Genomic DNA, 16,589 nt, shown 5'->3' on the forward strand with positions numbered 1-16,589 from the left:
AAAACTAGGCTGTGCTCTCCCTAAATATCATGCTCTATTATATTAGGGAGGACTCTGGCAGATGGCACATCCTGATTATTTGAAAGTCACCAATATTTTTAAAAATTACATAATTAAGGTTAGTTTATCCAGAATTCTAATAATTGCAGCACATGTCCATAAATCTCTATTACAACCACCTGAGATAGGCCATCTGGGGCACGTGGAAAAAGCCCAGGCATAGACATTTTGGATCCTGGATTTCCCTTGTACTGGTGCTACCTTGGGTAAGGTAATTCTCCTCTCTGAGGCAGGATCCTGTAAGCTTCTGAGGATTGCATGGGATAGCACATACCAAATTACTGCACACAGAGCCTGGTGTACACTTAAGCACACGAGATGTGTCAAAGTTTTCAAAAACATTGCCAACGAGGCATCAATTACAAAACTTGCTGCAGAGTGGGCTGATATTGTGCTACTGCACTCCAGCCTGGCTGGGTGATACAGTGAGGCCTTGCCTCAAAAAAAAAAAAAAAGAAAGAAAGAAAGAAAGAAAGAAACACCAAATAAACAATTTGCTGCAGAAATGGGTACTGTTGTTCTTAGAAATGTGACTATAGGGAAGTTACAACTACCAACTCGCGTTAAGGGAAATGAGTGACCTGCCACCTACATGGAGTTGGGGAGGTTTTGCTGAGAAAGTCACTCATGAAGAAGGCAAAATATAGTTCAGACAAAATGTAACCATCTATAGAGATAAGGTAAAAATTGGAAATAGAACTTCATTAAAGATCTTTCAAATAGAGGAGAATGTGGTGAAAACTGCAGTTAACATTTGTTAACAGTGTGATCATTGGGTTCAGCTTATCAGCAACCTGGTTCCTGTCTCTTAACTGATAAAGAAAATGGGAGGTTTTTAAAGAGAGGGTGGCTGTTGTATTTAGCAAAGCTATAAAGCTGTTAGAGAAATTGGCTTTCCGAGTTATGAACTGTGTGCAGAAAGTTGAGGAAGAAAGAACTCAAGTACAACCCAGTGAGGGTAAGTGCCTTTGGGGTGTTTTTCAAAAATACTTTTATCTCAAAGGGAACAACGTTTTCACATACAAATTTAGGTCATTATAACAATAATATTCATTGTTATATTATTATAACATTGTATGTTATGATAATATATAATATATAATAATGTTATAACATTTTAACAATTATATATTATATATAATAAAATTATATAATATATAAAATATATATTTATATATAATATATATTATATTTATATATAAATATTATATATTATATTTATATATAAAATATATATATTATATTTATATATAAAAAATATATATTATATTTATATGTAATATATTATATTATATATTTAAATATATATAATATATAATAATATTATAACATTATAACAGTAATAATCATTGTTATCAATTTTGCTTGTGACAAAAGTAGTATTACCAATGGGAAAATCATGGTACAGGTTGATGAAATCCCTTGAAATCTTGTTTGTGTAATACGGGACTTTGGTCTAACATGTTGGAAAAGACCTGGTTGAGGGTAAGAAAGGATGGGAGCTTTATAGTATACACACAGAGTGCTCATATTCCGGAGTTATTCTTTCTGAAATCCACAAAATCCAGCAGTGTAATCTACTCAGACGGAGATGAAGGAAAAAAACAAAACAAATGAAGCAAGAGGCTGCTGGCCAAAATGGGTGAGGAAGCAGGGTCGTACCTATCTGCAAGAAGAAAATAGAGAAGGGACATGAGAGGGGTGGATATGTGGATATGAGAAGGCCCTCCTGAGTGAGGGCCATTGTTTCCGGAGGGGTGGGGAGTGAATGACTGATGTAAGTTCAAGTTTGTTGCGGATGCCTGCTTTGATCCTCTGCTTGGTGGCTCCATTCTTCTTCTCTCTGAAGGCTACTTCAACAGAGAGTGCAGAGGTAAACATGGCAGAACTGGCCCTCAAAGCTTGGTCCACTGAATGCCAGTTTTTGCTTATAATTTCTTCCAGGCATAAGGAAATTGGAGGCATGTTTCTGTCTGGCTATATCAGTTCTCCTACTAGATCCTGAGGCCAAACTATTCACATGCCATTGTTCCTGAATACCATTATGAACATGATCATCTCATTTTGGCTATTCCATGCATAGGGTTGGAGACAGGAAGCTCTGGACTAATGCAGATCTGCATTTAATTCCTGCTCTTACAGTTACTTGTTGCATGACATTAGGCAACTCATCTATGTCTTTAAATCTTGGGTTCCTTGCTTACAAAGAGGTGACCAGCATATTAGTACTAATATCATGTTCAGAGGGTGGTTTCTGAAGGTTAAATGAGTGTAAGTGTTTAGTGCATTACTCAGCCAGCAGTCAACACTTAATGATGTCAGACCTCATCATTGTCCTTATTTTTTTCGTTCCCCACTCTGGGAACTTTTATCTCTGTGCCCTGTAGATATGCTGCTGTGACTGCTGACTTGAATGTTACAGGATCCCCAGCAGGACCTGGGGTTCTTTCTGTTCTTGAATGCATTGTTTAGGTGAGGAGATTGATTCCAAGTTACTTTTCTACTTGGGTGCCTCTGTGTTTGGAGATGTGGCTGCACAGCTCAAGTGTATGTGGGGTGTCTTCAGTTTTCAGATACCTGTTTTTCCTCTAGGAGAACTCTTCATCTATGTCCTTTAAAATATTTGCCCTAAAATCACAAGGGTTTATATTTCTCTGGCCACTCCTCCATACTTCCTGGTTTTCTAGGAGTGCAGAGGCAGACAATTGCAAAGGACAGCCCCCCCCAAGGATTTGGGTGATGACTTTGAGCCAGGCTGACATCCGTGTCCAAGGGCAAATGCAGTCTGGTTGGGGGATGCAATGCAGGAGTCTTACAACAGTGGCGATGCCAACACTGTGGGAGCATGCATGTGTGTGTGCACGAGTGTGTGTGTGCGCGCGCGCACGCACGCGCGCTTGCATGCGCGTGCGTGTACAGTAGGGTCCTACTACAGGTTGGTGGAAAAGATCCCTCTGGTTCTAGAACAAAAATCTAACAGCAATCAAGAGTCCAGTTCCAAGAAAGAGAAAGGAAATGGCTAGTTAGGCAGGGCGTCTGGATTCTGAATAGGGGCTGAGGCCTTGGCTCAGACACAGAGGAGAATGGAGAAATGGGGTGATGACAGAAACATCTTTAAAATATTTGTGGGCCAAGTAGGATGGCTCCAACTTGTCTAGGATGTATTTGTCCTTAGCACACTTGGAATAACATAGCAGCAGCAGCAGCAATTGACACTTACTGAGACTGCTATGTGCCAGACCCTGAGACAAGCACTTTCCACACACCACATCCTGCCATTCTTACGATGATAGTGCTGTGAAGTAGGGATGAAACCAAGTCCTTGCTGACTCCAATCCTGTACTTCCAACCAATGCTGGTGAGGGCCCCAGGCCCCCTACAGCAAGACTAAACATGGGCATGTGTGTGGCTGGGCTGAGTCTGTGGGATTGGCTCTGGAGTTGGGTGTGTCTGAGCCCTGGGTAGAAGGGGATGCTATCCTAATGGAAAAACAGAGAATAAAGATGGTGTCCACCAGGATGTAATTGAGATTTAGAGAAGACTTGATAACTTATCAGGTGGGTGGGTAGTCTTGGATTTCAACAACTGCAGATCCTACCTAAGACCACTTTTGTCTTGTGACAACTTAGTTCAACATGACTTTAGTGTGGATATCAGTGGCCAATTTTGAGCCCATTCTATGATTGGAACAAAGACTTCCCTGTCATAGGTGAGCGACAACTATCTCGTCTGGTGGTACAGGGGCGAAAGAATTTACTAAGACAGTTGTAGATAAAGAAACGCAGATTTATTAGAGAAAGTATGAAAATACATTACAAGGTTGCAATGGGCAGCACAGCCAGAGAGGAGCTGACGGCAAAGAAACAAAGGCTTGCTGGATATTTATAGGATAGTTCCTGGGCTCCAGGGGGCTATGTGCAGTACTGATAATGCCAAGGTTGTAGTGAGCTTACTTGCAGGTGTCTGGTGATAGTTGGGTGCAGGAACATTCTGAGTTATTTGCTCAGAAGAGCTGTGTGTCCTGGGCCATGAAGAAAGGCAAACTTACAGTTTATCTGCTTTCTCTCTTTGCTTTCCCTTGGTACTGCTAGTCTGGCTTTTTTTCCCTAATTAGGATTCCGCACATCCTATGCCTTCCTCTCAGGAGCCTTGCAGTCAAAGTGTGATGGAGTGTCTGAGGCACGAGTCATTGAGTAATGGGGCCTCTGCCTTCTCAGCCCCACTGCCACCCAACTGAGGCTCCCTGGATGGGGATGTATGCCGTAGGGAAAAGGAATGGGATGATGTGGATCCCCCTGGGGTTGCCGGTCATCCTCCCAAATCCCCACTCTCCCTGTCTACCCACAGGACCAGTCAGCATTTCTATAATTCCTCTTCACTCTGGGGCATTATGATCAGAAAATATCATGTACCTTTTGCTGCAATCTTGGCTGAAAGAACCCCACACTATACTTGAATGTCTTTGATTCACCATCTGAGCAGAGACCTCAAACTATAAAGAAAATCAGAGTCTCTTGATGCCCATGTTCAGGACAAGTTTTCTTGGATTTCATGACTCTTTAGGAACAGTGAGCTTATGGGTAAAGACCGAGACTTTAGTGAGGAATTCCCTCATCATTGTTTTCTTCTAGAGCAAAACCTTGTCTGATTTGGGGTTGTAATGTTCAAAATTATTTTCTTTTCTTTTCACCTTTTTTTCTTAAGTAGTGGTTTCTGGAAATCTGAGCTGCTTTGTGCTCCCTGACTAGTCTGTGCCAGATCACGAACGTACACACCAACTCTCAAGACACCAGAAAAATCACCCTTTAGAGGAATTATCTAGAAAACTAGCCCCCATGCGAAGTGAATAAGCTTTTCAAAATATTATCTACATTAAGATTTTTGAAACTAACACATTCCTCAATCATAGCAACCAAATGAATTACTTAAAGTGGGTTTGGTTCCTGCTTTCATTAAGGGAGTATTTTCAGGAAATTAGAGGTCTAATGTAAACGTGGCTTCTTTTGGTTTTTCCATTTTCTTTGTCTTCAGGCTGTTTGCTGCCACTTTCATCCTCTCCTTATCTCAGTCTGCCAGTGATGGTTTGTGCCTCTGGTCGCTGGGTCAGATCCAGGACTAATTCACTCACCTCTGATTTCTAGTTCCACCCTTATGATGAAAGCATTCTTAAATCTGATATTCACATAAAAAAGGATTTGATTGTCTTTGGCATGTCTCTGCAGTTAGTTAATCATGTCTTGAGCACAGAAAAATGGAAAGAAAATGGAAATAAGATTTCTTTGATAGGAGGAGTCCTGCTAAGACTTGTCTGTCCCTGAGCTGAGATATGTTAATTTACCTTAAATCTTTCCATAAACCACATTCTGAATTCCAGTTTATAAATCTTTATCCTATTTCCCAAACCTCATCTCAGACTTTTTATATAATCTGGTGGGCATAGATATTCTCTCGGTGAACCTGAGGAAATCTAGAATGACCAAGGATCTAAAATAAGTAACACAGTTGCTCGGGTTCCTGGGCCCTATGGTAGAATTTCCTTCTTCAGAGAAGGGGAGAACAAGGTAGATAAAGAAAGGAGCATTTCATCTTGCAGCAGCTTGGAAGATAGCTAGGAGTTTAATTTATATATTAAAAAAAGCAATCAAACCATCCAATACAGCCCATTTTCAACTAAAAGTATTTCAAAATTACCTGGAGATTTATCTAAAATTATGTAAAAATTACCTAGAATTACCTAAAAAAATTGTACAATTTCATTTCCCTTCTGTTACTTGAAATGGATACCCAGCTACTATTTATTAGTAGTAGATACAGACTATTTAAGAGACAAAATATTATATTCCAAAAAGTGTGACCCTTAGAAACCAAGATTCCAAAGAAGAGTTCTTTGTAATTGGCAAGGTTGGCTCTGATTGAGTGTCAAACTCCCTTTACAAGATGGATCAACTTAGAAATTTGATTCAAAGCATTCTGAAATTGTACAACTCTCTCAGCACTTGTATTATTTACATGTCTTCTTTTATTATTTTCCATTGAATGATGTTTTCATTTACACTTAGCTGCTTATAAGGGCAATATTTTAAAATCAGAGCAATTTCTTTAAAGTTAAAATGTTTCGGCTGGGCACGGTGGCTCACGCCTGTAATTCCAGCACTTTGGGAGGCCGAGGCGGGTAGATCACGAGGTCAGGAGATCAAGACCATCCTGGCTAACACGGTGAAACCCCATCTCTACTAAAAATACAAAAAATTAGCTGGGCGTGGTGGCGGGCACCTGTAGTCCCAGCTACTCGGGAGGCTGAGGCAGGAGAATGGCGTGAACCCAGGAGGCGGAGCTTGCAGTGAGCCGAGATGGCGCCACCGCACTCCAGCCTGGGTGACAGAGCCAGACTCCGTCTCAAAAAAAAAAAAAAAGTTTCAGCAAAATACATTTTAAAATGCACTGTAATTACCCCAACAATATTACACTGTTACAGATAGTTTAAGAATAATAAAAAATGTAATTCATAAACTCACTCCTTTAATACAACAAACCTGATTAATGTTCTGTGTTCCTTATTAGACTTTCTCCCATGTATAGCTTTACAAAGTGGTAGTTGATGAGTAAATACAATTTGTGATTTTTTTCATGTGAGAACAAACTCAATATGTAAATTATTTCATAGATTTTTAACTTATAAAAATTTTCTCATATCTATTATAAAAATAAAAAGAGGATTTGATTTCAGTAAACATACATTTGGAGAGAAAGTTGATCCTCATATAAACTCAACCATAGACCATTCAGTGTGTTGCAAGTTATAAATGCCATGGAGGAAAAAAATCAAGCAGAGTTAGGAAGATTGGGAGCACAGGTTTAGTTGGTCAAAGGGTCTGGGAGGATAGACCTCATTAAGAAAGTGGCGGACCTCATTAAGAAAGTGAGGAAGTGAGTCACACAGACACCTGGAAGAAGAAAATGCAAGAGAGGATAAACAGTTGGTGCAACACCCTGAGGTGGGAGCAGGCTTGGGAGGCCACCCAACAGGAAGGACAAAAGTGCACGTGTTGTATAGTTAAAATTGGGGGTGTAGCAGGATGTAAATCAGAGAGGTGAGGGGTGACAGATCCCCAGAGGGTCTTCTTGTTCATTGCAAGCAATTTGGCTTTTGTTGGGTAAAGCAGAGGTTTGAAGAGAGGAGTAATTTGAAAGGATCACTCTAGCTTCTGCTTTGAAAATCAATTATAGGGGACAAGCGAAGGACCAGTGCAAAGGCTAGTGCAATAATTCAGGCAAGAGATGGCGGTGGCTTGGATCAGCAGAGGTGGCCATAAGAAGTGGTCACATGGCTGAGTTCTGGCTATATTTGGAAAGTAGGTTCACTGGGACTTACTGGTGGCTTGAGAGTGATGTGCTGGAGAAAGAGAGGTGTAAGGATGCCTCCAAGGATTCTGATCTGTGCAGCTGAAAAAAGATGAAGTTGCCATCAACCAAGATGAGAAGGATGGTTGGAAGAGCAGAGTTTGGGAAAAGAACAGGGATTTATTCTTGACAGGATAGTTTTGTGATGTCTGGAATACAGACAAGTGAAGGCGTTGAGTCAGCAGGTGGACATGTGAACCTGAAGTTCAGGGGAAAAGTATGGATGGCAGATGTAACTGTAAGAGTGTAATCAGTATAGAGATGGCGTTTCAAACCAGTTAACTGGATGACATCATGTGGGGAGTGAGTGTGGACAGAGAAGAAAAGTGTTTCAAGGACTGAAACTTGAGGTGGTGGAGAGAAGAAGAGATGTGAAGTAGTAGCCTGTGGGTCCTGAAGAAAGATGTTGGAGAAATTGCATCACTTTGACAGAGGCTGCTTATAGCTCAAGGTAAGGGGAAGATGCAGGACTGAGGATTCCTAAGCAACATGGTGGTAATTGATGATATTGACAACAGCATAAAGACATCATCATTTAAACTAATTATTAACAAAATTGAAATTTAAAGAAGCAAGTAATGCAATGTTTCCAAAGTGGATTCAAATTCTATAATGTTATTGCAAAACAAACAAACAAACAAACAAAACAAGAAAAACAGAGAAAGGATTCCAAGATAAAAGAATTTGAAAATAAGTAAATCAGCTCAGAAACCTCAGCAGGCTATATCTTCCTGGTGGTTGGAAATATCTGCTTATTAAAAGGTTTCCAAGGTCCTTTGGGAACAGAACTTATTGCAATGTGTTTGGCTGTACATTTCTTACACTTTTTTTTTTAACTAAGGAGTAAATTAAAATATCCTGAAGTGACTGTCCATAGAACACATTTTGAAAACACAAATGCTGTATAATCACAAATATATCTCCCTCCCCTTTGCTAGTGTTGGTTACCAAACTGCCTCTGCTAGCTAGGATTCAACTCTTCTATTAACAAATATGCTTTGATGGAACAATTTTTTTTAGATACAAATATTGTCAATGAGAACAATTATTATACAGTGCAGTCACAGAAGAGAAACAGAAAAGAAAGGGAGGTGCAAGAAAATGAAAGTAAATGTTAGCCTTCACACTTAAATGCATTTGATGAGGGGATAAAATGTACATGTAGGTGTGGATTTATGGGTTGTGCTTTTCAAACAATTACCAAATATTTATTAACCACCAACTCGGTGTAAGCTAGTACACTAGGTGCTTATAGTGATCCAGCAGGCTATAAGGCAGGATTTCTGCCCTTACAGAATTTTGGGGCGTATCCTCGGTATCTTTTGTATCTCTCTCTCTCTCTTTTTTTTTTTTTTGTGACCCAAGATCTCATTCTGTAATCCAGGCTTGAGTGCAGTGACATGATCATGGCTCATTGCAGCCTTGACCTCCCAGGCTCAAGGGATCCTCTTGCCTCAGCCTCCCAAGAAGCTGGGACTACGGGCATGTGCCATCATGGCAGACTAATTTTTAAATTTTTTGTAGAGATGGGGACTTCCTATGTTGCCCAGGCTAGTCTTGAACTCCTGGGCTCCAGCAGTCCTCCCACCTCAGCCTCCCAAAGTGTTGGGATTACTGGTGTGAACCATCACTCCCAGCCCTTTCTTTTGCTTTGTTATTTTAAAAACTTTTCTTTATTCTCTTTCTGTTACCTTTTAATAAACTATAAGAAGTTCTTCAAAACAAAAATGTCTTAATGTCAGTGGGTTAGGTTTTGTCCTGCATTATTTTCTTTTACCCCGTGGTGGGGAAAAAACCAAAAAACTGTTTGGTGCCTATACAATGCCTTATCGCACAGCTTCGGTTTGTGTTTACTCCAGTGTCGTCTTTAAGGTGGTGGGGCCAGTGCAGCTGGCCTGGGTCAGAACTCAGGGTCACTTCATGCCAGATGCTCACCACCTCTGCAGTGTTGTACGTAGAGATCCAAATTCATCCTTCAGGGAAGGATGAACACTTATTCTCTGGGATGTTTTACAGTGAAAATCAGAAGTTGCTCTATGGTGCCCTCATGGCCTAGCTACTTCCACTCTTTTGAAGATCTTACCTGGTCTCATGGGTTTAATTTCATCTATACACCGACATATCCCAAATTTATATCTCTAGCCCAATATGTCTTCTGAATTTCAGAAACAAATATTCATCCTACTGATGAGTTCACATCTCCAGTTTTATGTCTAATGAGGTGTCATGCTGAATATGGCCGAAACTAGTGTAATCCTACTCTAAAACCTATACCACCTGCCATTTCCTAATTCAGTAACTAGCAACCCTATTTGACCAGTTACTCAGGGCCCCAAACCTCTCTTGACTGCTCTCATATCCTGTCCATCAAGAAGTCCTACTAGTTCTACCCTCAAAATCTGTCTGCATCCCAATCATGTCTCACCACCTACACTTCCCCGCCCTGGTCATAGCCACTGTCTCTGTCTCACCTGGATACCTCATCCCTTGCCATTCTTAAGAGTGTTTTCACATTCAGAGTGTTTAATACCTACGTCAAGTTAGAGGTCATGTCACTCCTTAGCTTGAAACACTCCAGTGGTCTTCATCACACTGAATAAAAGCCAAGGTGCTCAGGGTGACTCACTCGCAATCTAGTCTCTACCCCTCTCCAATCAGCTCTCACTGCTCTGGAGTTCCTCACGCCCTTTTGGCCATGTGGCTTCCCTGCTGGCCCTCGGACACACTGGGCTTGCCTCCATGGCTGGGCTTTCATGCTGCCTGCCCCTTCGACCTGGGCTGTTTATTAAATGTCTCCTTCCTAGTTGGCCTTCCCAGGTCATCTGGCCTAAAATTGCTCTCCTCCTGCTGTATTTTTCTCCTTAAGTGGATCACACTCTAAAATCTTTTAAAACTTTTTAAAATTTCTTTATGTTACTTATTGTCCTCTTGTAGGACATGAATTCCACAAGGGCAGGTATTTTTTTGTTTCCCTTTGTTCTGTGTGGTGCATTGCTGTATCCCTAGCATCTGAAACAGTGATTGGCATGAACAGAATAACCCTCACTGGTTGTCTGGGTTCAGTATTTTGCTTTTCTAAGCTCAGTTGATGCAGAACAACTGGTTGTCTGGGTTCAGTATTTGCTTTTCTAAGCCCAGTTGATGCAGTGTAGGTATGTGCAGCCATGTTAAATGTTAGAACACTGACGTCCTTACCACTGATGAATCAATAGCCACTGCCCCCGACCCTCCTGATATTTTATGGTCCGAATAATTACTGGATGCATCTACATTTAAGGCTGCAAACATGAATTTACTGGAGGAAGCACAGTGGTGGCGGATGACCCAATCTCTCTCTCAAACGTATCAAAATCACCAAGGAATCATAAATCCACCCCTCTTTTCATCTTCCAAGCAAAGGAAGTTGTAGAAAACACAAGTGAAACTGTTTCACGGAGATATCAGCAATACATAGCAAATTTGAGATGATGGAGATTAAGAGGAAAATTAAATCATTCTTAAGTGATCAAGGTAAAAAAATTATTGTGTGGTTCACTATAGTTACATTTAAAACAGTCTGAAGTCAAACAACTCTAGTCTGATTAGTCTTGTCATTGATACGTGCTGTCTTAGAGTTCTCCAGGGAAACAGAGCTAATATGAGATTATCTATCTATGTATCTATGTATCTATGTATCTACCTAATCTATCTATACTTTGTCTATCTATTTTAAGGAATTGACTCATGAGATTGTGGGGCCTGGCAATCTAAAAGCTACAAGGCAGGCTGGCAGACTGGAAATTCAGATAAGAGTTGGTGTTGTAGTCTTGACTCTGAATTCCATAAGGCAGCCAGTTGGAATTTCAGGCGGGATTTCTGTGTTGCAGTCTTGAGGCAGAATTCCTTCTTCTTTGGGAAACCTCAGTCTCTGCTCTTCAGGCCTTCAGCTGCTCACATTCCACAGTGCTGTCCTTCTGGCCTTCCTTCATGCTTTTGTGTTGCCTGTCCCATTGCCCTTAATCTTATATGGAAAAATGGAAATAAATTCAGAGGGGAAACTTATCTAAAAGTTTTGAAGGAAAAATGATCGAAACCAGAATTATTCACAGGACAACTTCTTCTACGAATAATTTTTGAAAAGGAACCATTTCCTCTACAGCTGGCTTATTATGAGGAGCTTGATGAAAAAATATTGGCAAGGCCTCCAGTGGACATTTGTCATGTTGTGACAGATCCCAGAAATGAATCTGGGTCTCCCGACTTCAATACAGTTCTCTTCCTATTACATAATGAGAGAATATGATTTTCTACTCTTTTCTTTTACTTTACTTGTTGAGAAACAACTAATATTCAATTAAAAGCATCAATCTTACATATTCAGTTGGATGAGATTCGGCAATCGTATTCCCCATGTATCATCATCCATATCACCATCCCAACAGCACAGAAAGCATTTCTTCTTCCCAGAGATTTGCCCTCACCCCTTTCCAATCAAATTTCCACATACTCTCTAGTTTCCAGCATGATAGACTATAATTTGCCTATTGTTGGGCTTCCTATAGGTATGATACATAATATGTAGTCTTCTGTGTTTAGTTTCTTTTGCTTAGCATAATTTTTTGGGAGCAAGGCTTTATTATTTTTTTGTTTCGAAACAAACTCAGAGTTACACAACATGCTGTTTTTGACAGTTATCCTGTGGTTATATCAGTATTTCCTTCCTTTTCATTGCTGAGTAGTTTACATTAAAAAAAAAAAGGATCCATTCTCCTGTTGATAGACATTTGGATTATTTTTAATTTTTGGTATTATGAATATGGCATTTATGAACATTCTTTTACAAGTATTTTGTGGATATGGTTGTTAATTCTCTTGGGTAAGGGGGGAGTTATTGAGCCATACAGTAGATGTTCTTTAACTTTTTGTTAGGTTTTATATATATATAGTGTGTGTGTGTATATATATATATAGTGTATATAATTTATATACACTAAAATACACACATTTTTAAGTGTAAAGTTCAATAAGTTTTGATACATGTATACTCCATTGTCTTTGTTTTGTATTTCTATAAAATAATACCTGAGGCTGGGTAATTTATTAAGAAAAAGTTTATTTGGCTCATGATTTTAATGGCTGCAAAGTTCAAGACTGGGCAACTGCATCTGGTGAGGGCCTCAGGCTGCTTGCAATCCTGGTGGAAGGTTAAGGGGAGGTGGCTTGTGCAGAGATCACATGGGAGAGAAGAAGCAAGGGGTGGAGAAGTGCTAAGTTCTTTTTAACAGCCAGCTCCCATGGGATTTAATAGAGTGAGAACTCACCATCAAGGGAGGGGATTGAAGGAGGGAATTAATCTATTCATGAGGGATCCACCCCCATGACCCAAATGCTCCCCCTTAAGCCCCACCTTCAATATTGGGGATCAAATTTCAACATGAGGTGAGGAGGGTACAAATATCCATGCATAGCACCTCTGAAACCATCATCTCAATTGACACATTCCACACACCTCTCTCATACTCCTTTATAAGTAATTGCTACCCTTCATCTTCCATTCTAGGTACCCTCCCACTGGCCTTGCAGTTCGGGAACATTATATAAATGGGACCATATAGCATGCATTCTTTTAAAACTGGCTTCTTTCATTCAGTATGTTTCTAAGATTCATTTATATTTTGTGAATCAGTAGTTCTTTTTTTTTGCTGAGTAGTGTTCCATTGTATGAATATAGAATAGTTTCACCATATATGTGCTGATGGTCATTGGTGTTGTTTCTAGTATTTGGCTATATGAATCGAACTGGTATGAACATTTGTGTACAAGTCTTTTTGTGTGCATAAGTTTTTATTTCTCTTAGGTAAATCCCCAGGAGGAGAATTCTGGAGTGTAATGCAAGCATGTAATCAGAAACTGCCAAACTATGTTCATTGTATCATTTTATACTCCTATCAGTGATGCATGAGAGTTCTAGGTGTGCCACATCCTTGCCAAAATTTGGTATTGTCAGTCTTTTTTATTAGCTATGAAATAGAATCTTGATGTTGTGGAGACAAGATGGCCAAATAGGAACAGCTCCAGTCTACAGCTCCCAGCATGAGTGACGCAAAAGACAGGTGATTTCTGCATTTCCAACTGAGGTACCGGGTTCATCTCACTGGGGAGTGTCGGACAGTGGGTGCAGGACAGTGGGTGCAGCGCACCGAGCGTGAGCTGAAGCAGGGCGAGGCATCGCCTCACCTGGGAAGCGCAAGGGGTCAGGGAATTCCCTTTCCTAGTCAAAGAAAGGGGTGACAGACAGCACCTGGAAAATCGGGTCACTCCCACCCTAATACTACGCTTTTCCAATGGTCTTAGCAAACGGCACACCAGGAGATTATATCCCGTGCCTGGCTTGGAGGGTCCTACACCCGTGGAGCCTCACTCGTTGCTAGCACAGCAGTCTGAGATCAAACTGCAAGGCGGCAGTGAAACTGTGGGGGGGGGTGCCCACCATTGCCGAGGCTTGAGTAGGTAAACAAAGCAGCCAGGAAGCTCGAACTGGGTGGAGCCCACCGCAGCTCGAGGAGGCCTGCCTGCCTCTGTAGACTCCACCTCTGGGGGCAGGGCATAGCCAAACAAAAGGCAGCAGAAACCTCTGCAGACTTAAATGTCCCTGTCTGACAGCTCTGAAGAGAGTAGTGGTTCTCCCGGCACGCAGCTTGAGATCTGAGAACGGACAGACTGCCTCCTCAAGTGGGTCCCTGACCCCTGAGTAGCCTAACTGGGAGGCACCCCCCAGTAGGGGGCAGTCTGACACCTCACACGGCCGGGTACTCCTCTGAGACAAAACTTCCAGAGGAAAAATCAGGCAGCAACATTTGCTGTTCACCAATATCCACTGTTCTGCAGCCTCTGCTGCTGATACCCAGGCAAACAGGGTCTGGAGTGGACCTCCAGCAAACTCCAACAGACCTGCAGCTGAGGGTCCTGACCGTTAGAAGGAAAACTAACAAACAGAAAGGACATCCACACCAAAACCCCATCTGTATGTCACCATCATCAAAGACCAAAGGTAGATAAAACCACAAAGATGGGGAAAAAACAGAGCAGAAAAACTGGAAACTCTAAAAATCAGAGCACCTCTCCTCCTCCAAAGGAACACAGCTCCTCACCAGCAACAGAATAAAGCTGGATGGAGAATGACTTTGACGAGTTGAGAGAAGAAGGCTTCAGATGATCAAACCACACTGAGCTAAAGGAGGAAGTTTGAACCTATGGCAAAGAAGTTAAAAACCTTGAAAAAAATTTGGTGAATGGCTAACTAGAATAACCAATGCAGAGAAGTCCTTAAAGGACCTGATGGAGCTGAAAACCAAGGCACGAGAACTACGTGATGAATGCACAAGCCTCAGTAGCCGATTCGATCAACTGGAAGAAAGGGTATCAGTAATGGAAGATCAAATGAATGAAATGAAGTGAGAAGAGAAGTTTAGAGAAAATAGAATAAAAAGAAACAAAGCCTCCAAGAAATATGGGACTATGTGAAAAGACCAAATCTACGTCTGACTGGTGTACCTGAAAGTGACAGGTAGAATGGAACCAAGTTGGAAAACACTCTGCAGGATATTATCCAGGAGAACTTCCCCAATCTAGCAAGGCAGGTCAACATTCACATTCAGGAAATACAGAGAACACCACAAAGATACTCCTTGAGAAAAGCAACTCCAAGACACATAATTGTCAGATTCACCAAAGTTGAAATGAAGGAAAAAATCTTAAGGGTGGCCAGAGAGAAAGGTCGGGTTACCCACAAGAGGAAGCCCATCAGACTAACAGCTGATCTCTTGGCAGAAACTCTACAAGCCAGAAGAGAGTGGGGGCCAATATTCAACATTCTTAAAGAAAAGAATTTTCAACCCAGAATTTCATATCCAGCCAAACTAAGCTTCATAAGTGAAGGAGAAATAAAATACTTTACAGACAAGCAAATGCTGAGAGATTTTGTCACCACCAGGCCTGCCCTAAAAGAGCTCCTGAAGGAAGCACTAAACATGGAAAGGAACAATTGGTACCAGCCACTGCAAAAACATGCCAAATTGTAAAGACCATCAAGGCTAGGAAGAAACTGCATCAACTAACGAGCAAAATAACCAGCTAACATCATAATGACAGGATCAAATTCACACATAACAATATTAACCTTAAATGTAAATGGGCTAAATGCTCCAATTAAAAGACACAGACTGGCAAATTGGATAAAGAGTCAAGACCCATCAGTGTGCTGTATTCAGGAAACCCATCTCATGTGCAGAGACACACATAGGCTCAAAATAAAGGGATGGAGGAAGATCTACCAAGCAAATGGAAAACAAAAAAAGGCAGTGGTTGCAATCCTAGTCTCTGATAAAACAGACTTTAAACCAACAAAGATCAAAAGGGACAAAGAAGGCCATTACATAATGGTAAAGGGATCAATTCAACAAGAAGAGCTAACTATTCTAAATATATATGCACCCAATACAGGAGCACCCAGTTTCATAAAGCAAGTCCTGAGTGACGTACAAAGAGACTTAGACTCCCACACAATAATAATGGGAGACTTTAACACCCCACTGTCGACATTAGACAGATCAATGAGACAGAAAATTAACAATGATATCCAGGAATTGGACTCAGCTCTGCACCAAGCAGACCTAATAGACATCTACAGAACTCTCCACCCCAAATCAACAAAATATACATTCTTTTCAGCACCACACCACACCTATTCCAAAATTGACCACATAGTTGGAAATAAAGCACTCCTCAGCAAATGTAAAAGAACAGAAATTATAACAAACTGTCTCTCAGACCACAGTGCAATCAAACTAGAACTCAGGATTAAGAAACTCACTCAAAACCGCTCAACTACATGGAAACTGAACAACCTGCTCCTGAATGACTACTGGGTACATAACGAAATGAAGGCAGAAATAAAGATGTTCTTTGAAACCAACGAGAACAAAGACACAACATACCAGAATCTCTGGGACACATTCAAAGCAGTGTGTAGAGGGAAATTTATAGCACTAAATGCCCACAAGAGAAAGCAGGAAAGATCTAAAATTGACACCCTAACATCACAATTAAAAGACCTAGAGAAGCAAGAGCAAATACATTCAAAAGTTAGC

At 40.9% G+C, this 16,589-nt stretch overlaps 1 protein-coding gene across 1 annotated transcript in view; it reads left to right on the plus strand.

Moving 5' to 3' along the window:
- The first annotated feature begins 921 nt into the window (after window positions 1-921).
- IL1RL1 (interleukin 1 receptor like 1) overlaps window positions 922-16,589 on the plus strand; it is a 41,136-nt gene continuing 25,468 nt past the window's right edge. Inside the window, exon 1 of the mRNA XM_009236697.4 lies at window positions 922-1,018. The gene's annotated coding sequence lies outside the window, so the exon portion shown is untranslated. The remainder of the gene's footprint in view (window positions 1,019-16,589) is intronic.

This window comes from Pongo abelii, chromosome 12 (genome assembly GCF_028885655.2).
Source record: "Pongo abelii isolate AG06213 chromosome 12, NHGRI_mPonAbe1-v2.0_pri, whole genome shotgun sequence".
Lineage (NCBI taxonomy): Eukaryota > Metazoa > Chordata > Mammalia > Primates > Hominidae > Pongo > Pongo abelii.